Below are 26,545 nucleotides of genomic sequence, written 5' to 3'. Positions count from 1 at the left end.
ATGGTGAAGGATTTTCTAAAATGTTGCAAAATATGAGTCCCCAGGATGCTAATAGATTTTTGGTTAATAACCAAATAAAATTTTAGGTAATAAAATAATTTTTTAAAGACCCAAGGTAACAGGTCTTTAATTTAATAATGTGTATTATAAAATTTTACATATAATGAATATTTTATGCTATACTTTCTAAAATTACTTATCTAAGAAGAAATTGTCTTTCCCCTACCTTTTACTGTTTTTTTTTTTTTTAGTGTGAAATCCTATAGCCCTTAGATTCCATGATAGGTATTTTGGGAAAATTGGAGAGTGGTAGGTATGTCTGAGCATATCTAGACATTTTACCGGGAACCAGCAAAAGGATGGCTGCTGTAGAAGGAGATGGGGGTGAGTTGAGCTATTTCCTTGTGTGATCCTAGCATTGGGACCAGAATTTTTTCCCAAGAATCAGCCTCATTAGGGAGTCTCCCATGTGCCAAGGGGTTATGACCAAGTAGCCAGTATCTTAGGAATCATGTAATGTTTCCAGACACTGATTGACTACCTGGCAACCTGCTGACTGAAACTTCTGTGTAGAATGTAGTTGAGAATATTCCAAATATATGAATGCCCAATATTTTCTCATTAAATGTCCTACTATCATGTCATAAACTTTTTGTCCATGGATGCCCCCACACTCCGTCTATTCTAAGTGGTACTTGGCCATGTAACATTTACACTCTGAAACTTGAACCTCCCTGGGACATCTCCAGAAATCCGCACATGTTTCAGATATGTTAATGCTAGCCACCACCAGAAGCCGCAGCACTGGGTATGTGTGGCTGTATATTTGTGTCAATATTTTCCTTTCTCCAGATTCATCTTTTTCATTGTTGCAGTTCTCTTTTAAGGTACAAACTATTTGGCCATATCCTATAAAATATATATTCTACATGAATGAAATCTCATAGTAGTATTCCTTAAAATTTTTAAAAAATGGTCAATATTTTGCTTCAGTTCCTGAGCTCTATTCTATTATGGAAATAAATTTTATTATTTTAGAAAATATAGTAAATCAGTGGGTTGATGATTGTTCAGGTGAAGTGTTAAGTATTTAATAAGTAAACTTGATATTTTGATATCAAGATTGCAAATTGAAAGTTTGCGATTCTGAGCTATGGAAAATTGAAAAAGAAGTTCACAACTGAAGCTTAAACATAGATTGTCAAATACATTTTACTTAGTTTATATGTGTGTGTATATATATGTATATATATGGATTTATGCAAATATTTTTATTATACCTGTCACATATATTCATTGGTGCCACCTTATGAACATAACATTGTTGGCTCCTAGATCAATACATTGGAGACTGTTAGTGCACATGATGACTTTTTGTAAGACCCCTAGGGTGAGGAACTTAGCACCTGTTCAGGTTCTTACACTGTAGGCCAGACTAAAGGAATTGAATTCCAAGTTTGTGGGTATGTGGTTACACATTTCAGTGAGAATGCGCAGAGCTTTGGTGAAATTCTTTGTGCTGGTCCTTTACCCAGGAGATGGGAAGAGTCAGTGTGCCAGGCCGAAAGGTGGGCTGACCTGTCACATCCTCAGTATATCTTAGCATACTCACTATACCTGGGTCAATGATTTGCAAAAAGCATGGGGGATTTACCTTTAACATTACTTCAACCATCATGTGATCTTTTAAATGAAGGTGAAGTGAACATTCATTATAATGGGGTTCAATGAAGTCCTCACCTCATCCTGGGTTCTTTCCCACCTGCCCTATGTGTGTATGTGCTCATGTACTGTGTAGCAATGAACCACTCCTTAGACCCTCTGGTGGAGTGTGACAAACAGAGTTAGAAGATAAGCACTAAGGCTCTCAGTTTTGGGAAAGAATGCTCATATTTATGTAAGCATAGGCATTTAGAAATGAGCTTGGTTTTCCTTAACAAATTGATCAAAAGTTTAGACCAGGGAGTATATCAAAAGGTTTAAGAGTATTTTTTAAGACTATCAATCCCACACTATAATTAATTAAAAAATTCAAATGATTTTGATTGCAATCTTGAAAAGTACCAAAAAATATCTAGATTTTGGCATTTCAACACATGCACACTCACCATGAAGAAGGTTTGCTGCATTTGCCCTTCTTAAGCATCTACTAACTATTGGGCAAATACAGTGCATGGACAGAGAGCATGACTCATACCTAAATCACAGTTGACCTCTTTGATTGCTAAAGTGAGGAACTGTAAACTATCCTTTATCTGGTAGCTTCAAGGAGAAAATGATTGTTCTGTGAAGTCTTCATTACACATTTTGTAGTGTGGAAGCAGCAGACACACTTTTTTCATTTTGAATATATTTTATTTTATTTTTATTTTTTTATTTTTATTGAGGTACAATTAACATATTATATTAGTTTCAGGTAAACACATAATGATTCGATATTTGTATATATTACAAAATGATCATCACAGTAAGTCTAGTTAAATATCCAATACCTCACTTTGCTTTTTTTTCCACCACTCCCACCCACCCAGCCATCCCCACCTCCCACCCTTTGTTCGACCTCCCTTTGGCTTTGTCTGTGTGTCCTTTATATGTGTTCCTTGATGACCCTTCTCCCTCCCCCCCAACACCCCCTCCCACCTCCCCCAACACTACATGTTCTCTAACAGGAAGTTGTTTCTCAAATAATTGTGTTCCCATGGTTGGTGTGGGAGAGAAGAGCATTAAATGCAAAACTTAAAGTATCTACAAAAATGTTGGGCTTGCACATCCTCCTGGCTGCTGATCTGGCTCTTTACATTCGATGACTCCTGACACTTCCAGTGATTCTCATCATAAACTTTCGCTGGCTCATCACAAAAGAAGAGGTAGAAAACAAAGCAGGACACAGTGCGGCTGCAAGGAGTGGGCTTCCTCTGGTCTGGCTTGATCAAAACATCACATGACCTTCTTCATATTCCACGCTCATCACATCAGCCTGTTCCAAGGGTATCATGCTGAGGATTTCTGAGGACCATTTTCATGCTTTATGTTTGCTTGAAATTAAGTACCAAGAGACTGCCCTTAAGAGTATATAAGAAAAATAGTACAAGTCATGTAGAGAGTCTCACGGATTTACATGGGACTAAGAGTTGCATAATGCTGTGCTGAATTTGTATTTTGCTTTTAAAGCAGTTTAATTACAGTAAGACCTAGACTGCGAAACATAACCCACAGTTGCATACAGTAAAGTCTATCTGTTAGCTTGCTGGAAGTCACCAAAAAGAATCATCAAGACATCCTACTCTCCAGTAGCACTTAATCTAACTGGAATTTGTAATATTACTCTTAGGGAATAAAAAGTATTGAGAATTTGCCTATAAGAGGGGATTCATTATAATAAAAATATTCAGAAGACACTGTGGAAAGTGAGTTATTCACTTCATGCCCTATAGTTTGAAAACCAATGAACTCTTTGAAAAAGACTTTAAAGCCAGAAATCTTCATCCTCATGTATCATAGAAAAATACTTATAGCAAAATTACATATTTAAGCAACCAGTCCAACCCCAAGTTCAGGCAGAGTAGTATTCACTTATACTATTAAGAATTGTCTTCATTTTCACTTTTGGGTTGTCAATAGCTGCATGTGGTGGGCAAGGCACCAGATTTGGAAGAAAGCATTGATTTGCTTGATTTCAACTGTAAATCTGGAGTGCATCTTTCAGTTTATGAAGTCACAGTTATTCTGCTAGGCCTCTGGATTATGGTACCATTTCATATTCAAAACATGTTATTTACTGATAGATTTTTCAACTATGGATATTAAAAAAGTAGAAGGAGTTTGAAAACATTTTCACCTTCTCTTTAGTGACCAAGTTACAATAGGTTTGTTACAATATGGTTATTGAATTACATGAGTATTTATATCTCACTGAATTAATAATTCATAGCACATGACTGTTACGAAAAGCGAAACTAAAAAAACACAATGCCTATCTCCCATTGCTCATCGTGGATGGTGTCGAGTGGGTCTCTGTGAGCGCTCACACGCATGTGCACACCATGTGGGTTAAGTCAGACAAACGTTTGTACGGGTGGTCTCAGACAACAACCACAAACCACTTATTCAGATAAATCTGTCGGTTCCTTCTCTGAGACTTTACCAGGAAGACAAGCTAACAACTCTCTTAAGAGCTTTTCCTTTCCCGATGCTGATCACGGCAGAAGCTATCCGAGTGCATGAAATATACCGTCATTGAAACATGGGGGAGATTGTCAAAAAAATGTTAAAACTTTTGCTAAAATGAGGTCAAGGTTATAAACTTCAATTTACAAATGAGAAATAGCATTTTATGGATTTAAACGTTTGGCAACTATGTTTAAAAACATCAAACACATATAGTAAATGTATGATCCAGGTTTCATGGCAAGTCTGCAGATCCCTTGCCCTTTACTTCGCCCGCCTCATGTAAGTGTGCTCCATAGCCACATGTACCGGACGGCTGGGCCTTCTCTGCATCACGTTTCCAGCCTGTCCTGCTCTCCTCAGTTTGCCGACACTTCACACTTGACTATCCCATTCCACAGGTCATGTCTGCAATAGAATCATCCTCATAGAAGTCTTCTGCCAGTAGTGAGGAGAAATGTGCCATGGAAACTTAACTCTCATTTGCCGATTAGCCTATGTTAAAGTTGGTCTTGTTATCTCTCATTGTGCTTCAAGTTGCAGTTTCTGAGAAGCTGTCAATGACTAGTGTCAGTGAGGACTTACTGCACATACATTGTATTATATATAAAATACTTTGGAAATGACAAGTATCCAGAATTGCATTGTAATATAGTTTTTCTTTGTCTTATACAACTCTTTCAGCCTTGATTATGGGTGGTTTGATAAATGTTCAATCTGTAATTCCATTTTACAGAAATGAAGTGAATTCTGAGAACAAGTGGCTTTCTCACTGTTTGCACATAAGATGAACAATGAAATTTAGGTTACAGTCACATACCGATATAGTGTATTGACCTAGCCTGCTGGCTATAGATATGCAATGTAAAATGATACACAAATCGTTAGTTACATGTGACAGAACAAAGGCAGGCAGATCATGTGTCTTTTCACAGTTGCACAGAGATGCCAACTGGCCACCAAAATTCACAACTGCCCTGCCAGACACAGGGGTGTAGTTGGAAGGGAGCTGCTGAGCCAGGCTTTATAGCGTCCTTTACATTTACGTCAGATGTGAGAGTAGATCCCGCTAATGGAATGTGAGCAGAAACATGATCAAGGGTGTGTTTTCCTTAAGCTTTCTTCCCTTTCTGACAACTTGGGCAGTGGAAAATGGGGCCCTGAGATGTGGAAGGGTCATAAGCTAGAAGCACCCAGTCTGTAAACCTTCACGCAAGGAGAAGCAACCTGCTGGCGACACGCAGGTCTGACTGTTGTCCAACTGAGAAATAGGCTTCCGTTGCAGCCATTGAAAGTTTGGGCTTTATCATAGTCATCTCACCAATACAGAATTGAATATGCATCTTAATAAAGTTTTAATATCATTAGGTAATAGATAAAACTAATAACTTTTAAACTGTGAAAAAGATTGGATTACTTTAAAATTATAAATACTACATAAACTATCTGCATGTTTTCTCAGAGATGATATATAAAAAGGTTAATTTTACTAGCTAATATAATTTATAGGTGGGCTTTCTAATTAGTTATACAGATATTATCTCACTTTTTAAAGAAACAGCAGGTTACGAGAATACTTTTCTAATAGCTGATATAACTTCTAGATTGAGCTCTCTAATTAAATAGACAGGTACTATTTTACTTTGCACTGAAACGCACAAACACAGTCTTTGGCCAGCACAGTATTATCAGCCAGAGAAGGGATTTCAAAGCAAACTGGAATTTAGAGAAATCTCTATGTTGCATTTAAAAGGTGATATCTGCATGTCTCTGTTTGTGTCACATGCATTTATGTGCACATTCTATGTTATGGTGGCTGAGGGACATGGTCCCACAGTGGAGATCCAGTGGCAATTTCTGATCTATGAGGCTTGGGCAGTTTACCTGCCTTGGTCTGTTCTTCATTTGTCATATAAGGACGATAATATCTAGTCTATAGGATTTTTATGAAAGTAATATGACACATCTGCAGGCATCTTTTAATCTGGAAATAGAACTTCACATTATTTGTTGTCATTTATTGGACTTTAAATTTTACGGCAAAAAACACAAATAGGAAAGCGTGGCTTAAATTCAGCAGAAATTCAGTTTTTGCAATAGTCCCTGAACATACTTTAAAACATTTCTGTTTCTCTGCACACTTTTTGCTCCCTTGCAATGGGTTAAAGAAAAGACAAATTAGTCATCTGAGATCACCCATATGATCCACTCTTGTAGGTCAAGATGGAGACATGTTAATGGAGAAGAGATCTCATTTATTTACAAACACTTCAGCTAGCTGAAGTGACTCTGTGCGTATTCAACCCAACTCAGGGCTTCTAGAGGTCACTGCGCAGCAGAAAAAAACTAAAGTAATCATCAAAATTAATCATACTGACGCCTGTGTGTCTGATATTTTTTAGAATATTATGGGAAACAAACAGAAGTGAAATTTGGCAAACAATTTGGAGTGTGTGTGCTTTATAAAATATTGCTTTTAAGTCTTGTGGTTAAGCTTTGGCCTAAACCCCATTCTCTGGAGTTCGGGAAAACCAAGTTTTCTAATACAAGAGATGTGGAAGACCAGTTTGTAGAAGGAAAAGGGTGTGGCAATAAATTTAATATTTATACACGTAAAATTCCAGAAAATTGTTGCCAATTAGACAATATGTATCTATACTAGATAGTTCATGAAAGGTGGGATTCAATACCAGAATTTAGGTAGGAGAGATGTATTTTGATATGTTCTAAGTAAATTTGTAATGTGATTTAATAATTGAAGATTCATTTAAATCTTACTCTCTAAGAACACATCAGGACACCTTCAGCATGTCTCCAGTAATTAGACTACAGTCAAGATGATGAACCATAAATAGCAACACAGGATTCTATTTTTAGAAAAGATAAAAAATATAGTCAACTGGGGAAAAGAAGAATTATACTAGACCTATCTATAGTTGACAATGGAAATCAAAAATGTTGTGGTACAGTGAGTTTTCGTTTGAACAGATATTCAAGATATAACAATGATTTAAATCTGTTGTATGTCAAAAAAAAAAAAACAAGTCGTGAACATTCTGTGAGCTCTGACAATTACACGGCCTTTGCCTCTGTAGGGACTTGAGAATGAAGGACTCAAGTCCAGTGCTCCACAGAGACAACCCTTTAGAAGAAAAAGGTTGATGATAAATGCTACGAGTCTCACAGTGACATTTGTCTATTCCGTTGCACTTGGATGATTCTCTGTGTTTAAAAGAATTGTCATGGTTGTTTTTTACTTTGAGACTTTAATTATTAATTAAGCTAAATTCTCCTAATGTCAGATAACTCAGCCTTTATGGAAAGGTCTGTCATTTTTAAGTGACTTTATTGCCTTCTTTTATGAAAATGCAGGGTTTGCTGCTTCTTTTCCTCGCCACGGGGGCGATAGAAAATGTGGGTAGAGAGCAGTAGCAGACTGCTGTTGAACAATCTTGGGTAATTTGAAGTTTATTAACTTTTTACTTATCTTGTCTCCCTTTGAACATAGGCTTTTTAAAATCCTTATTATTAGATCCCAGTTTTCAACCTATTAATAATTTTTGTGGCTCTGCTCTAAACCTGCTTCAAATTTTCTTGTAAATTGTGCAGGCCAGAACTGTACAGTCATTCCTGTTAGTCCTCTTGACAAAAGGTGTTCTTTTTTTGTTCTGTTAACAGATATTTTGGAGTCTAAATACTTTATTGTTTTTTAAAGTTTCCATTGTAAATAGCATTCTAGTAACAAACTATAGAAATGATCCCTGAAAATATAGTCTTGTAAACAGCATTCTAATAGCAACCCAATGCCAATATGTGGGACTTCAGTACAACTTATCCTTTTGGACACAATAATAAAATATTTACCCCCAATTCTGTGAAGCAAGTGGCAGCTTGATGTGTATCGTGACATGTTCAGATATACTCAAAGATTATTTACTGGACTTTTTGTGTGATAATAAACTGGCTTTTCTAAAATGTTTTTTTAAATAGTTTGATTGAACAATTTACTAGAAGTAGAAACAGCCCTGGCTGGTGTGGCTCAGTGGATTGAGTGCCAGCCTGTGGACCAAAGGGTTGCTGGTTCAATTCCCAGTCAGGGCACATGCCTGTGTTGTGGACCAGTTCCCCCAATGCGGGGCATACAAGAGGCAACCACACATTGATGTTTCTCTCCCTCCCTCCCCCTCTTTAAAAATAAATAAATAAACTAAATCTTAAAAAGAGAAGTAAACACAGACTTCAGGATTTACTATGGAAACAAATAGCATAGTTGTCATCTCTAATTCAGCTTGAATCGCTGACTTCTATTGATGAAGTGCTAGTGAGCGACGATGCGTCCTGCTGCTGTACAAAAACAGGCAGGTCAGTTCTTTGGGGCATGTTTTTCTGGGCTTAAAAGTATTCAGTTTCTGAATTACACTGCATGTCCACCACACGCACACAAATTTGTCCCTTGGCTCGAAAGCCTGGCGTTTTAATGGTAGGGAATGCCATTGCCTGGAGGGAAAGGGAGAACAGAAATGAGTGGAGGTCAGAGTTGAATCCTAGACTAATTCTTATAATTTTCCCCCAATATTAGCCTCCACACCTTCTTACTGTAAAAGATTATTCATTTCCAGGAATAAAAGATATTTCTAAAGGAAGATCCCTCCACATCTTGCAATTCTATGTATTTAGAATGTATTCCTTTAAACTTTATTAAAGACCAGCTCAACTGCATATTCTAATAAGAGGTATTTGGATTTAGAAGATGAACCCATGCTCACTGCATGCAAATAAGCCTAGAAAACAGCAAATGGATTTTCATAACTATTTGTTTGGTTGGGCAGTCATTATATGCACTAAAGTAAAGCTTGATGTGCTTTTCAAGCAACTTTGTACAACTTTATTTATGTGGGATTCTCTGTATCAAATGAATTAGAAAGATCTGAGCATTGCAAGTTACACTTCACTTCGCAGATGTTTTTACGATGTGACTTACAGATCACCTGTGGCTGGGATGCCTTGTTAACGGCGTTCGGTGAGCTCTGTGACGGCCATTGGAGTCCCTAAGGACCAGTTTAGAGTTCCACTGCTGCTCATTTATAATGAATAGTTTTGTCCCCCCCAAATCTGTATTTCAGTCACATTTGTTTAATATCTCTTTACGTGAATCTGTTCCAGGCACGTCTGTTTGGTCCTGTCCTTTCCAGAGTAAGTCTGACAGTTGCTTGGAAACTATATGGAAAGAGTTTAAAAATGACAGAAAAAGAGAATTTATTCATACCATCATTCATTGACTATGGATACTATTTATTGCTGATAAAGCCAGGATTTTATACGACTATAAATCTTCATTTCTCTGGGATAAGTGCCCAGAAGCTCCACTTTGTATCATATGGTAGTTTCATTAAAAAAAAAAAAGAAACTGTAAAATGGGTTTCCAGAAGTTTTTGTACCAGCTTACAATTCTATGAGAAATACGCAAGTGATCTAGTTTCTCTGCATTCTCACCAGTATTAATATCACTATTTTTATTTTATTCATTCTTATAGGTGCATATGATTTCTCATGGTAGTTTTAGTTTGCATTTTCCTGATGGTTAAAGATACTTTTTAATGTGTTTTCTTGTCATCCGTGTATTCACATGGGTGAAATATCTGTTTGTGTCTTTTGCCAATTTCCTAATTCAATTGTTTGTTAATTTACTGTTCTGGGAGTTCTTTACATATACCAGGTACTAGTCCTTTTGTTAAATGTATAGTTTGCAAATATTACCTCTCAGCCTGTACACTGTCTTTTCTTCCTCCTAATGGGATCCTATATACATAAAATTTTTAATGTCGATAAAGTTCAATTTATTTTTTTAAATTTCACTTTTGGTTTTAAGTTTAAAAAGTCTTTCTATAGCCCCAGATCCTAAAGATATCTCTGTCATTTCTCTTTTACCATCTGTTAATTGCTTTTTAAAATTCACTTTGAGATCTTCCTGGTTCTCAGTACGAACAGTGACTTTCATTAAGACCTGTATATTTGGGGGGTATTATGTTAATGATTTGGGATCTTATTTAAATCATCTGTGGCTCCACTGCAGGAAGAAAAGGAGCGATGACATCTTGTTACTGTCAAATGGGGGCAGAAGTCCAGGTTTACCCCTTGGCTTCCATTGACACCTGAAGCTGGAAGGTTCCACGTGACCCCTGGGTCAGAGTGGGATTTCTGGCTCCTCACTAGGTCTCCACTCCTAACCCCTGGTTGGGAGCTACAGGGGTTATTGCTTTCTATGTGGCTTCCACTGGTACTACAGAGGGGAGAGGGGACCAACCTCTTTGCCGCCAGGTAGTGGCGAAAGTCTTCCCTCTTTGGCATTCTCTGGGACACCAACCCAGGGGTGGAAGGTTGGGCTCCCTCCGATAGCCTGGTGTGGGTAAGAGTCTAGGCAACTCACTCAGCCTTTGCTGGTGTGGCTGTGGGTTGGTCCATGGCTTTTTTTGTGGAATTTGGTTGGAGTAGAGTAGTTCTAGTTGAAAAGGTATTTTAGTTTGTTTGCTTGTTTTGTCTATGCCTGTTAGTGTTTTGCAGGTTGCTAGCTTCTTTAAATTCAAGTCTGGGGTGTATGAGGCCAAAAGAAAATTGGGGGGACTCGGCACCGTATCATTCCTTAGGTTCCAATGTCCCTAGCTCATCTGCCCTCTCTGCTTCTTTCACAGTCTTTTCATGTTTGTTTTATGTGGAAAGTCCAGGGTTTTTTCATTGTAATTAGTCTGAGAGGAGAACAAAGACATTTACTTTATCTTCTTGGAAGCAGAACCGAGAGGCTGCGTAATTAACCTCTAGGGCATCTTTCCATTGCACCAGGGAGTTAACTGTTGTTTAATCTGAAAAGCCGTCCAAATCTTCAGCATCTCTCAGAGGGATTTATGCTGAGCCTGAATGATTCTATCCATGTGGTAAAGTGCGCTAAAGTAGAACCCAGTGCTGGTACCCATATCCTTGTGGGTCATGAACAGTAGAAATGTTATTCTCTTACAAATGCCAAGATAGCTGAGAGTTCTGCTCTCAAATGAATGGTATGTTACCAAGAATGCAAAAAAAAAAAAGGGAAACATTTTAATTCATTTATAAGACTTCAGCAGCTATACTTTTGATATGATGATGAGACATTTTGACCCCTAAGTTAAAGCACTAAAAAGTGTGTCCCCGTGAATTTTCCCATCTGCTTAGACAGAACTACATTGTTTGTTTGAAGTCCCTTAATCAACACTTTACACACCAAAATGAACTACAGAGCTCATCATAAACTAGATAGCTGTTTTCAAGCATTTTTTCAGCAACACAAATAATAAACTCACAGAAGAAAATGACTAGAAAAGAAAAGTCATTTTGTTCATTCTTGTGGTTCACATTCAGGAAATATCAATGACTTACAGCTGATGCCAGGAATTAGATCCCTAATATACAAGTGGCTCATGCTGCAACCACCATGATTACCCTTCCTGTCCATCTCAGGAATAGAAACTGAGCTGTCTACTGCCATCCAAGGGGCAGCCAGGTGGCAACGGGACAACCACCTTTGAAAAGCAAGGCAGTTTTGACTCTTTTAAATAATGATTATATCTATATATTTATATATATGTGTGTGTATATGAGCTTGCCTGTGTGTATATTAACATAATATGTATTTTACATATAAATGTGTACACACACATACATATACCCACATACCCATCTATCAAGAGAAATACAACTTTATGTGACCTCATAACAAATGTATTGATTAAGTTGTATCCTTTATTTTCCCAATACCAATCATGCAGTTTTTAAAGCCCTGTTAAGGATGGAAATCTGACCCTGTGTGTCTGTGCATGAGACATCCTGCTGGTAGCATGCCATTACGGAGAAGTTACTAATAGCTCTACAACACCTTTCATGGGATTTCCCAAGGCTTGTGTGATAGTTCATGTCATAGCTTCTCTTCAGATTGAATCACATGTATCTCAGGTCAACACACTATATCTGAGAACAAAGGTGGCAATTTTAAGTCTCAGAGCCTTTAAAGGAGAGATATTTCACTTATCTGAATTAGGGAATCATACTTTAATTCTTTATTGCATTTTAATTATATTCTTTACTGAATAACATGTAAGTATTTAATTAGACAGAGAGGCCATTTCTAGCTTAAGCATATGTGTCCCTGAGGATGAGGTTGATTTTTTGAGTAAACTATGAAACTACCTTCCTTCTAGACTTCTTGTCCTGTGAGAGAATAAATTACCCTATCACTGGTGCAGTTTTCAATGGAATTTTCTCTTACCTGTAGCCTTAATGGCTTAACTGATGTGAGCAATTTCTGCAAAACTGGTTGTGTAAAAAAGTGTAACTTAAGGATGAAGGTGATGATGATGATTTTTCTACCAAAACTTCAGTTTCTTTTTTCACTGGAAGCAAATTCAATCATATAAATACAATCAATAGTTGCTCTTTTGGACTCCAGCCACCTAGGGACTGTGATGTAAGCATGGAGAAATACTGGCTCTAAAGAAGGACTGAGTGGTAGGTAGAAAGAGATTGGGGCAAGTGAGGCTTAGGTGGGGTATTTGGCAGTTCTGTCAAAATACATATCATAGGCAAAAAGGAGTTAGTTTCTTAATTGTGTCTTACTATATGGTTCTCCAAAAAGCCAAATGAAACAGTACCAAAACTGCACAAAGGAGAACTAGGACATTGATGTTGGACAGATTCCAGGGAGTCCTGAAGTGTTTAGTGTGTTATTATACAAATTGTAGGTATCAGGTGCAGGGACTGGAGATAGGAGAAGCCAGCCCACAGAACAGTGGAGAAATTCATTTTCCCAGAGCGTATCTGAAGTTTTCTTCAACTGAGGCCCCTTGCCTCTGTCTGGAAGTAACTTGAAAGGTCTGTGTCCAAAAAATCATTTGATATTTGGTTTGAGTACTGATCAGATTATGCAGACTCTACAATATGCTCCTTTTTCTTATACAAGTTAATGTTTCCAAAATAGGCTGAAATCTTAAAATAATGACACTAGTTTATAGAGAGAGACCTGTACTTATTTTTGAAATAAGCAAAAACCATCTTTGATACAAGGAATTGATGTTAGGGTGCTATTAACTAACATTTTTGCCTACCATTTTTCTTATCTCCAAAAAAATAATAACCCTATCACAAAATCTATAGTCAGGAAACCAAGTTAGTGGCCAAGATGTTAAAAAAATCTCTCAGGAGTTAGCAGACTTTCTTTTCTATGAGTTCACCAACCTAAAGCATAGGGACCTATGTTCATGTTCAAAAACTAGCTCTACACAGGTTTTTAAAAAATCACCCCTTAATCCTGTACTCTAAGTCTACTGATTATGCAACAGTGAACATGTTAACACAGAAACATAAGGAGAGATTCATTTCACACAATAGCTATAGTTTATCTATGGCAAACTTCTCCCTTTTATATGAAAAAAGTACCTTCTTCATTAATGAATTTTATAGTATTAAGGCAACTTGATTCCTTACGTGATTCAAATTGATAAGTCAAATAGTATGCTGTCTGCTTGCCCTAAATATATCAGATCAATTATATGGCAATCTATTTGATAGCTTTTTGATAAATCTTTAAGTGCCTCCACAGCTAGTAATGGTGCACTGAAATTTGGTTGGAGTACCAAGTATTGGCACATCCCACTAGCAGATGGACCTTCCCTTGCTGCATCCTCGCCTCTGCCATCTGAATTCTTTGGCCCATATTGTTGGGTTAAATACTTGTAGTTACTACCCAATAACTAAAACAAAAAAAATTTAGATTTGACTATAATATCTATTTTGTGTATATATTCACTATGAAGAGATTTCAGAAATTATAAAAATATTGATCATTTTTCTTTTTTTAAAAAATTGTGTTTATTTATTTTTAGAGAGAGGGAAAGGGACGGAGAAAGAGAGGGAAAGAAACATTAATACATGGTTGTGTCTCATGTGCCCACAACTGGGGACCTGGTCCAAAACCCAGGCATGTTACCTGACTGGGAATTGAACTGGTGACCCTTTGGTTTGCAATCTGGCACTCAATACACTAAACCACACAGGCCAGGGCAGAAATTATAAAATATTTTTTAAAATTTGATAACTATAGCAACTTTGATGTCACCTCCCTTATACATGCTTAAGGCTTAACTACTTTATTCTCAAAGAGGAAATCTATATGTAGATCCTGAATCTCATTAAGAGGCAAGTGTAGGAATTCTCAAAACCTTGACATGTATTTCAGCAATTGACAGTACATTCCCCTAGAAACAGCCATTGGGTAAAATTTAAGTGATTTTTTTCTCTGATTTATAACCTAGAAACCTTGGATAAGTGATTTAACCACTTTGGTTTTATCTTCTCATTTGTTAGACAGGTGTGACCTTACCTGTTATAACTAACTTAAGGAAATATATTTTAAGAATTAAAATGATAAGTGAGATAAGCAAGGTAAAAACTTTGTAAAAAGTATATGATATTTAGCTATAGCTATTTTAACATGGCAGCTTGGATCCAATTGCTAATTTTGATCATTTAGTTGTAGCCCTTTTAATAATTTATTGATAAGAATAGATTTAGCTGAATAGGGTAAAAGTAAAAACTAAATGGTGATAGCAGAAACTATTTTTCTCTCTCAAAAATTTTTAAAGAGAGCAATCCAGGGTTAGTAGGATAACTCTATTATGCCCCTGGTGAGCCAGACTCCTTCCCCTCATCTCTGTTATCTGGGCTTGGCTTCCATCCCTGAGATTACTGTGTGAGTCCTCTCCCCTGCACCTGGCTGTCTTCTCTGGAAAAAGGAGGAGAAGGAATGAGAAAAAGGGTAAAGTGCTCCTGCACTGCGAGACAAACCACTGCAAAGAGCATTCCTGGAAGAAACACACAAAGACTTCTGCTTGGTTGCCCTAAGGCAGTCTGAAGAATGCAGTGTTTTAGCTGAGGTCAACAATAGTTTTCTGTGGTCTACAAAACAAAACATCAGACTTCTGCTTTTTCTTTTGTAACCAAATCCAAAAAAGTAAACTGTGAAAGACAATTCTGTCTCTTTCTTGAGACTTACCCTGTCTCTGAACCTCCCGTGTCCCCATGTGCCATACCCTCCCTGGTCTGGGATGGGGTGAAGCTAAGAAATGGGCAATATTCAGAAATGAAACAGGGGTGGGCTGAAGGCCAAAGATAGTCCGGGCATATGCACTTGAAAACAAAGAACCTGTTTTTAAATTTTGATGTGGTTGCTCTGACAGTTTGAAAATATTAATATTCCTCTGTTCATTAATTATTTAGGACATATTTATCGAGCACCTGCTCTGTGGTCAGTATGACAGGAAATGTTTCTACTGATGTGGAACTTGCATTGGACAAAATGGTAGGCAATAAACAAAAACAAATCCAGAAACTTCAACATGTGAGTGCTATGGAGACAACAAAATAGGTTACACTGAGAGCAAGGATGGGCTGAGAGAGGAGTAGTATTTAGAAGGGAAGGTGAAAGAAGTCTCCTGTAAGGAGAGAGAACTTAGGCTGAGATCCATAATCAGTGTTAGAGGAAATTAGATGCTATTCCTACTATTACTTAGTGCTGATGAGCAATCTTTATAACTCAGTGGACACAATTGCATGTGGGTCTGGTTCTTTCTTCCTATTTCCTTTCTGGACCCCAATCTACCTTGTGGAACCATCAAAAGATTCCCACTGCTGGATCACGTATGGAGAAAGGGATAATAAGAAGCAGGTCCACGTAGACATTTCCTCCTTTGATGTATTAATTCCTAACCTACTGAATGGATTATTGTATCATATGATAATCTGATGTGATTAAATCATATTAAAACATCACTGCTAGCATCCCATGAGAAACTCGCTAATACAATAGTTCTATGCATTAAGGGAGAATGTCAAATGTAATCTTCTTCCCTGTTTTGACTTATGATGAAATAATGACATTTAGATTTTAAAATCATCTTGTTCTAAATGATGTGTAAATGTAATTATAAGTTTTTCACCAGCAACCATTTGCCATCTCTAAAGCTTACAATTATTATTATTATTATTATTATTATTATTTCAGTATGAGGGTTGGGATGACATTTAAGCCTTGTGACCTGTTTGTAATGATGGAATGGTTCATCCAACAACAGTCATTGGACATGTGTTATATGCTACATTCTGTATGAGCACAAGATGAGGTGGAAATAACTAAAGCATCAGGAAAAAGGCCAGATTACATTCATTCGCCCACCTCATTATGTTGTATGCATGGTACCATGATCTCCTGTTGCCTAAACTCATTGAACCAACAGTAAAATTTCCATCTCGACTCAGTCTACCTTGATCTATTCATGGCTCCTTTTACAGTGGAAAAGAGCCTGGGTGCACTCACTCTGCATAATTATCTATGTTTGTGGAATCGATTTGGACCGGTCTTGGCCTATAGCCTGTGCCAAGGAGAAGAGTTTATTACTTGCCTGCAGGGCTTTTGATTCATCTCCTTGAGTGAGCGGCCCGCCAGCCTGCCCTGTGTTGAGAGGAAGCTCCTTGGACTAGAGCACATGTGGTTTGGCAGGGCCTGGTGTGAACATGTAAGTGCCAGTAACCAGCGCTGGGTTCCAGGGCTGAATATGCATTGTAATCCCAGCCTGATCGTTCCCCTGCCTCTGCCAGGGCCTTCTTCAAAGGAACCTGGCTTGTGATTTGAGGGAAAGATGCCAATAGAAGACACATCTAGAAAAATTAGTTGGCATGGCTTTGTGTGAGTCAGCCTTGGATTATTCCTATAAAGGAAGGGAGGACAGAGGAAGATGGTCTCAGACATTGCAACATCATTGCTGTAGAAGGACACTGCTAGAGAGTTCTGCTTCATAGGACAGTTTTAAGTAAATGACTCTGCCTTTAGTGCATTCTCACCATGTACGCAACACCATGGGGGATCTTAAAGACATAAAGCACAAACAGCCTGACTTTGATGAGCTGTGTTTTCATCAGAGAGACAAAATAAATATACATTAAGGAGGAAAAGAACATGAGAGAGTTTATGATTAAGAGTTTACGAGCTAATGTGGTTTGTACTATAATTGCTGTGAGAGCTCAGGCAAGCTTTCTTGTTCTCTGGGTTTTTGTTTATTTGTGTTTTACAAGTTTGCAGGGTAAGTGCTTCACCTTGGGGATCACAGAGGAAGTACCGCTGAATGTTTTCATAGGTGAAATAAAAGGCAGTGTATAGTCATTCAGCAGCAAATACTGTGCATGCTGATAAATGAATGACTCAATATTCACTCAGACAGATTCCATAGGTGGAAGCTCTAATCTAATCTTGTGTGATGTATATTATATTAGATATGTTAAGGTTTCATTTTGCAAATTAAAATTTTTATAGAGCCAGATGGGATGAAGGGGACTGAGGTGAGGTCATGTTCGAAGGTGAGGACACTGGACCAAGCCGTCACTCTAGCTAATTGTTATCAAGGGTGGCACTTGGTGTTGCTGAGTCTTCAGGTTTTTTCAAAGAGAAGCCAGAAAGAACAATTGTGAGGTGAAATTCATGGCCATTTAAAGCACTTTTTTGAGGGTTGAGAAGAAGTGGTGGCTGCACTTTGCAACCCGAGCTGCAGATACGTGCATGCTCTTTCCGTATGTCACACTGTTAGTGGCACAGGCTGTCCATCCAGCTTCTGGGGGTCAGTGAACAGCTCCTGTACTCTAAGAGAGCCCTACACCACGGGTGTCCAACCCACAGCCTATGGGCCCCACACGGCCCAGGATGACTATGAATGCATCCTGACACTAAATCATAAATGCACTTAAAACATTACTTAGTTTTATTACTAAGATTCATACTAAGTGTTATTACTTAGATATGTACCTTTTCTATATGAGTGATCACAAACTCGGGACCTGCTTGACAATTTAAAAAGATTATCGAAAGGGCCACTGCATAATTAAGGTTTTTCGGTGAGGACTTTTTTGCTTATCTGTGGTGGCAGATACCACAAAAATTACACATGAACCTTTTTTTTGCTCATCAGTTTTCGTTAGTGTTTGTGTATTTAATGTGTGGCCCAAGACAACTCTTCTTCTTTCAGTGTGGCCCAGAGACGCCAAGAGGTTGGACACCCCTGCCCTACCCTAAACAAATGCTAAGCAATATTTAAAGGACCGAATTGTCCCATTCCAGGTAAAATGGGAGACAGCAGTTGAAGAAATTTTTGACACCTAAGCTCAAAGCAGGAACAATTATTTTCCTAAACATCCCCCCTAATATTTTCTTGGTAAGGGAAGAGCTGTGGAGGCCTTTTCTTGGCAGAGGTCTTACTGGAAGTGGCTGCGTCTCTGGCTGGTGGTGCCTGTTCTCACCATTCGTTGTGGCCTCACCTTTCAGTCCACTTCACCCCATCTGGCCTCTGCTTTAAACAAAGAATGCAGGAGCCTGACGAATTTGGCTTCTCTTCCTTTTCTCTCTCCATGATTTTGTTTTCATGCACCAAAGGACATTGAAATGGAATGGTCAGGAATGCCCGCCCCACTCCCCTTTGCTCCTCCCGCTCCTGGGAGGGGAGTCTGTGAAGTCACTGCGTCCTCAGGTGGGGATGAGAAACTCTGGCCTCCATCAGAAACTCAGAGGGGTCACCTGCTGGCCAATTGCCAAGTTGGCCATCTACTCTCTGCATCCTCTTTATTGAGCCCTGATAAGCAAATTATATACAAATTATTTAGAAACGCACATTTTTAATAAATTAGTAGTATGTTGTCCTGCATAGAGCATCAAGCTCAATTTAAGCTTCTGATTGTCTTTGTTATTTTCCCCAAGCAATGTGTCTTTTGAAATGAGATCTAACCTCTCATTAGAAGAAAAACTTGTGGAACTACATTTTTTTTAAATGGGCGGCTAAACAGTTTACCAAACATTATTTAAGACACACTGTTTCTCCTTTTCCAGACTGCTGGAATATTCCATCATGTCATTTGTAAGGTATTTGTTTTTATATCTTCCTTGGTTTAACTTTCCATTGCTTAAAATGGGCTTATTTTCTTCTTCTTTTTCCTTGTCATCCCTCAAAAGTGATTTTCATCTACTGTATGCAGTCCTGTGTTTTCTTGAGCAAGACCATGGGCCTTTTTCATTAGGCTTGCCAAGGATGGCATATTGTTAATCATTTTTGATTACCATTGATTTTATCCAGAGATAACTTTAACTTACCACTGAAAGTAGTAATACGTGAAGTAGTAATACGTGATTTATGAAATAAGTCACTGCACTTTTGACTCTTATCTTTAAGGCTAAACTGTGTTTAGTTCAGGATTCAGATGTGGAGTATGACTGTGGAACAAGTCCAGTCAAAATATATTTACCTGAGAGATCAAGGAGTAACCTGGAGAAAAATTAATCACATAAGGGATTTGAAGTGCACGTGTTTGGCCCTGATACAATGTCCCAGCTTGAGAGTGATGGGTAATTCTGAGTATAGTTCAAAGGTGCCTATAGTTACATGTATTTTCGTATACAATATTACTCTTCTTGTTTTTATTTTTTCTTTCTCTCCTGAACATAGATGTCTGTGATCTTCATTAAAGGCCTCCATGTGTATTATTTACAAAGTGAACTGTAAAATCACCATCTGCTATTTGCAATTGAGAAATAACACACCAAAGATCAGTGACTGAACTGTTTTTCAACCATTTCTTAATTGAAAAAGTTTTTTTGTAGGAGGGATCACAAGTCCTGATATCAAACTATATTATCAGGCCACGGTAATCAAAATAGTCTGGTACTGACCTAAGAACAGACACATAGATCAATGGAACAGAATAGACAACCCAGAAATAAATCCAAGTCTCTATGGTCAATTACTATTTGACAAAGGGGGCATGAGCATACAATGGAGTATAAATAGCCTCTTCAATAAATGGTGTTGGGAGAACTGGATTGGTACATGCAAAAATATGAAACTAGACCACCAAGTTATACCATACACTAGAATAAACTCAAAATGGATAGAAGATTTAGACATAAATTGTAACACCATAAAAGACTTAGAAGAAAATGTTGGCAAGAAAATTTTAGATATCCCATGTAGCAATATTTTTGCCAATACATCTCTTAGGGCAAGAGAAATTAAAAAAAACAAAGGAAAAATAAAAAAATTACTTTAATTTTTAAACTTCATTTTCATTTCTAAAATTTTAAATATAAAAGAAATGGGACTACATCAAACTAAAAATTTTCTGCATGTCTAAAGAAATCATCATCAAAATGAAAAGGGAACTGACTGTGTGGGAGAACATATTTGCCAATGATACATTGGATAAGAGTTTGATCTCCAAAATATATAAAGAACTCTTACAACTCAACACCAGGAAGACAAACAATCCAATTTAAAAAATGGGCAAAGGATCTGAATAGACACTTCTCCCAGGAGGACGTACAGTTGGCCCAGAGACATATGAACAGATGCTCAACATCACTAGCCATCAGAGAGATGAAAATTAAAACCACAATGAGATATCACCTTACACCTGTCAGAATGGCCATCATTAATAAATCAGCAAGCAGTAAATGCTGGTGAGGATGCAGAGAAAAGGGAACCCTAGTGCACTGTTGGTGGGAATGCAAACTAGTATAGATATGCAGACAGTATATATATATACTGTTTGGAAAACAGTATGGAATTTTCTTTTTTTTTTTTTTTTAGATGAGGCCTGACAATGACCATGACGGAATTTTCTTTAAAAAAAAAACAAAAAATGGAACTGCCTTTTGACCCAGAGATTCTGCTGCTGGGAAATAAACAATAAGGGAGGCCATCAAGAAATTTACCAGTACATTTAATAAACTTGATAGAATCTATGTACTTCAAATAAAGAATATACATTTTTATGGCCATTGAACATAATCTTGTACTTGTCACGTATAAAATCTTAAAATTTCACAAATGCTAATGGTTAGTATCATTTTATATGAAAATACACTAAAACTACTTCAGTAAAATCAGAAACTAGAGAGATTGTCACTATCTCTTATTAGAGTGTTTTAAGAGGAGAATATAGCTAATAAAATAGAAGAGAATGAAAAACCTGGCATAAGTGTTGGTAAGGAAGATATAAGATTATTTTTTATAACTGTATAAGTAAGTCATTCAGGAGACTCTGGATTATGTTCTTTATAGTACTCAGAATCAATCACATGAGGCCTGCATTTCACTCTTTATGACAATGTTTTTCTTTCTGCCCATACGTGGTACCTCCTAAGCACGCTTCATGGCTCCAAAGAGCAGCCCTGGTTACTGTGGCAGTGAGGAAAAGTAGGGGGAAATCATACTCAGACCAGAAGGGATCCCTTCTTTTTCTTTTTCACTGAGGTATGCTATTACTAACCAAGAGCATCACTGTTAGGCACATATCTCCCAATGCGCCCTTTTCAGCTCTTGTCACTTTGGTCATTCTGCCACCCTGGTGCCATCCGAGTTCACCAGTAAGAGCTCCCATTGCCACTAAAGGGCAAAGACCGAGAATGAGGAGTGAACCTGGCCCACAGAAGGGGCTACTTTGGTGACCACCACGGACATCGCCAGTGCTCAGCAGTTCCCCAGGACTAGGCAAGGGGGCAGGCAAGGACTCTTCCCCCACTGTCATCAGAAGTGACAGACACTCCACACCAGCAAGACTTTTTCAGATCAACTTCTGCCTTATTAAAAATGAATTTAAATAAAAAGTTTATTTTGGAGAAGCGACTAAAATTACACATGAATTCAACATGTATATAATGACTTACATGTAACCATTGGTCTTATAAAAGTTTTTATTAAAACTTTCACATCTCTTATCAGTATTTTTCTAGCATCTCAAACTCTGCATTTACTCATTTTATGAGGACTTTTTCCACATGATTCTTTTTCAGTTGAAATGCTTTCTGAGAAGAATGGTTCTTAAAATGAGATTAATTAAGCAGTTGTACGTACAAGTCATTTTGAGTTCAGATTTTAATAAGGATATCACTCTCCCAGCTAAGTTTTCAGTTCTCTCTAAATTATTAGAATTAGTAGAATTACGTTTTTATTTCTAGAGCCAATATTAAGGGTAACATATTAGCCAGGTTTTATTCTGAGAATGAATCCATTTGTAGGGACTCCTTAAATTATATAGATTTCTTCACAGAAAATACTAAGAAATCTGCCTGCTCTATTTCTACATTGCTTTCAGCTGAAAGTCTCCCGAACACCCTACAAGGATAAAGCAGCACCAGCCCTGAGCTGCCTGGTTGCTCCCCACCAGGGTTCTGAGAAGCAAAGGGCTCTGGGAGTATCAGGGAGCAGCTTCCACCCCATCCCAGCCTGGCCCCACTGCTTTCCCCTGTTGACATCAAAATGTCCTTGGCTCCCAAACCTGTATCTGAACACATGTACATGAGATGATTCAGAGCCTGGCAGGATTCAGAGGAGATGTTTTATTTAGCTGTGTTTTGTAGCTGAGATGTTTTGAAAATGAGTTTTTTTTGAGATCCCATAGCTGGATAATAAAGCTGGCACAGAGTCCTTGGGTTGGGGATGGAGCAAACTGGGACACGTGTCTGGGACCTGAATCATACTCACTGTGGGGACACAGAATGCATGCTGATTTTTTCAAAGTGTTTCAGATACTTGTTATTGTTTTTAAACTGGGTGTCTCCACAGATTCACTCAGGGTGGCTATTATCGAGGTTATTCTAGATCAATTAGTGTCCCTTCTAATATCCTGAAGGAGAAGAAAAACAAATTGCATCTAGGAAAGGGCTACATTAATAAAATATTTGATGATTTCTACAACATTTAATAATGTCATCCAGGAGAAATAGAATCTCTCATATGTCCATAAAAATATAAATTAAAACTCAAATTTTAAGCAAATACAATTGGTGAATTTAATATCATTTAATGTTATAAAAGTGAACTGCCTACTGTTTTAGATGTTATTATCTTTGGTTTTTGCTGCTGTTTTTTGCTATCAAAGCCTATACATTACACTGTAATAAATATACTGAAGAAAAGCCAAAAATCAAGACATTTATCTAAAATTTCGTTAGATTCCAAATGCTCAGTCTGTATGAGGCCAGGAAACTTAATGTACAATTTTTTAAACAACATGAACATATTTATTTTTAATTTCAGGCAATGCCTCAATGGACATTTTCAAACTAATTTTACTTTTCATATTTTTATATTCATTTGCCCAATCAACAAATATTTGATGAGGGTCTATGAAGTACGTGCCAGTCACTCAGCTGTTGCGGGGGGATACAGAGCAATTCCTGCCCCCATGGAACTGCCTTTCCAGCTCAGGTAGGGTTTGCAATTTTTAAGTGGGTGCTCAAGGACAACTTCACTGAAAAAGTGGCATTTGAAAGATGGAAGTAACAAAATATGTAGAAAAATAGTCATCATCTTTTAAAAGAGGTTTTAAGTCAAAAATAATTTATAAGTATGTGAAAACAGCAATACAGCAATAAAAATTATTTATTTTATTAGTTATCACACGAGAAAGATGTGTACAGACGAATACAGATGTGTGATCACCTCAAAAGGTGGCCTGGGGTGTTCCGCAAGATCCTAACAACTTCCATTTTACTTAAGGCAGTTTTAGGATTCAGTGTTACTTTGTTCTGTCTTTTTGAAGATTAGGGGTATGGTCATTTTACAGATCTGGCTTTACCCGCTGACTGACTTGTCTTCACCAGACAGGACCATCCCACTCTCTGTCCGTCTTGCACAGTAGTGCAAGGGCTCTGAAGCAGAGCCGAGACCGGAGTGCTGGGCTGAGTGCTCGCTAAGTAGCCCTGAGACTCTAGACGGACACATTTAATTTTTCTGGCTCTCAGTTTTCTTACCTGCTGAGCAGCCAGTTTGTATACCAGGGTCCTTCCAGTTTTTTAAAAGGTGTAAATGTTGATCATTTCCCAAATTCTGTGGTTTCATCACACACTCCTGTGCCTCTCACTAAAGTAGAGGGCAGCGGGATTGCAACTGTTCTGTGGGAAGTTCTGTGGATGACTCAACAGACCACACTACGAGTCAGGAGCACTCCTTTCTCCCTGTGCCCAGGTAAATCCTTTTCTTGAATTTTCAGCTGTAGTTGCTGACTGTGGAACCTCTTAGTGCCCTTGCCAAGGTCTTTACCCCATTGCTCGATCCGAATGCCAAGCTGTTCATCTCCTGCTGTTGTCTGCAGAAGCCACAGCTGTGCTACATAGCTGGAAGCTGTGCTTTGAAGTGCCCACACCCGTGGTTGTCTCAATTTGTCTCACCACACCCAGGTTCTGGGAATCCAAGGTAATCTCTTCTTCCCAGTAGCTCAGAGAAAATGGGCTGCATTGTCTTATTGAAGACTGACAGTCTTATTGGAGACTGGCTCTGTGGAGATACCACAACAAATTAAAAATGGATTTGTGTTTTGACCCCATCATCCCACTTCTGGCCATATATTCGAAGGAACTCAAAACACTAATTTAGGAGAACATAAATACCCCTATATTCATTGCAGCATTATTTACAATCACCAAGATATGGAAGCGACCCAAGTGTCCATCAGTAGATGAGTGGAAAAACAATTATGGGACATTTACACAATGGAACGCTACTCGACTATAAAAAAGAAGAAAGTTTTACCTTTGCAACAGTATGGAATGACTTGGAGAACACTATGCTAAGTGAAATAAGCCAGTCAGAGAAAGACAAACACCATATGATTGCACTCATATGTGGAATCTAATGAACATATTGAGCTAAGAAGTGAAACGGAGACAGACTCATAGATGGAGATCAGGATGACAGCCATTGAGTGAAAGGAGAAGTTAGGGGGTGGAGAGATTGAGCAAAAAGGGAAAAGGACTCATGGACATGGACAACAGTGTGGTGACTGCAGGAGGGAGAGGAGTATAGGGGGTTAAATGGTGATGGAAAAAATACAATAAAAAAAGATGGGCTCTATCTGGTACTGGGGATGAGGTTATATATTTGTGTGTTTGTTTATTTATTTACTTATTTATATTTTGGAGGGAGAGGATATTTACTGTTCATCCAAGCCCAAAAGCCCCAAGTCCAATTTGATATTCAGTTTCATTCTTTCCTACTTCCACAAAGGTAACTGAGTACTTCAACCCACATTGGTCTACTCTGCTGTCTTCTGTAGTATAGCCAAAAGAGCACAGGTATAATTTGGAGATAAACAGAGTGGATTTGAGATCCAATTCCATATCTTTTATATTTGACTGGTATTTGGAAAAATACTATTGCTGCAACTTGAGTAATGAAATATACGGTACATAATCATACTCCCTACTCCCCAGTATGATTTCTTTTCTTTTAAAATACTAATTGTAATTCACTATCACACAATTTTTGTGAAAATTAATAAGAGGTGATGTGGGTGAAACATTCTATCATGGAAGTACCTAACATGTGAAACACACTAAATTTCTCCCTTTGAACTTTTTTATTCAGTATCTTTCAGCTGAGCACAATTATTTTATAATTATTTCACATGTATAAATTTTATCTCATCAATCTCATAAGTTTTGTGAGAAAAGGACCATTGCCAAATGCTTTTCTAGGGTCCTCAATGCGGTGTCTGAACTACTTGAGGGTTTCAATAAATTAGTAGTAACGGGTCTAGCACTTAGCATAGTGTCAGGCACACAATTGCTCAGTAAGTATTTTATAAATGAGTGGGTTTTCTCAATTATGAGTATTTGCTACATCTAAAAACCTCATGGGTCCAATTTACTGCCCCTTAAGTAGTTTTCTTCCAATCAAAGTGCCTGGCTGGATCTACTGTAAATGGAACTCCTTTTCGACCCAGCGATTCCATTCCTGAGAATGTATCCTAAGAATATTAAGAATGTATCCAATGTATTGGATACACTAATACAAAAATTATATGCACCCCTATGTTCAAAGCAGCACTATTTATAATAGCCAAGATTTGGAAACAGCCTAAGTGACAAGCAGTAGATGAGTGGATAAAAAAGCTATGGTACATTTACACAATGGAATACTACCCAGCAGTAAAAAGAAGAAACTCTTACCTTTTGTGACAGCATGAATAGACCTGGAGAACATTATGGTAAGCCAAATAAGCCAGTCAGTGAAAGACAAGTACCATATGATCTCACTTATATGTGGAATCTAGTGAACATAATCAACTGACAAACAGAATAGAAACAGAAGCATGGATACATAGAACAGACTGACAGTGTCCAGATGGATGAAAAATGGTGAAGGGATTAACCAAAGAACATTTATGCATGACCCAGGGACACGAACAACAATGTGGGGATTGACTTGGGGATGGGAGAGGGTGGGGATGGATGGAGGTAGGGCAGGGGAGAGAAAGCAGGAAC

At 37.8% G+C, this 26,545-nt stretch overlaps 2 pseudogenes; both read right to left on the bottom strand.

Annotated features, from left to right (window-relative positions):
- LOC123811188 overlaps positions 1-26,545 on the bottom strand; it is a 107,452-nt pseudogene that overhangs the window by 35,939 nt on the left and 44,968 nt on the right.
- LOC123812334 lies at positions 7,864-7,944 on the bottom strand (annotated as a pseudogene).

This window comes from Phyllostomus hastatus, unplaced genomic scaffold (assembly GCF_019186645.2).
Source record: "Phyllostomus hastatus isolate PE091 unplaced genomic scaffold, TTU_PhHast_1.1 phas_scaffold_78, whole genome shotgun sequence".
NCBI lineage: Eukaryota > Metazoa > Chordata > Mammalia > Chiroptera > Phyllostomidae > Phyllostomus > Phyllostomus hastatus.
This window is presented reverse-complemented; position numbering and strand designations above follow the sequence as displayed.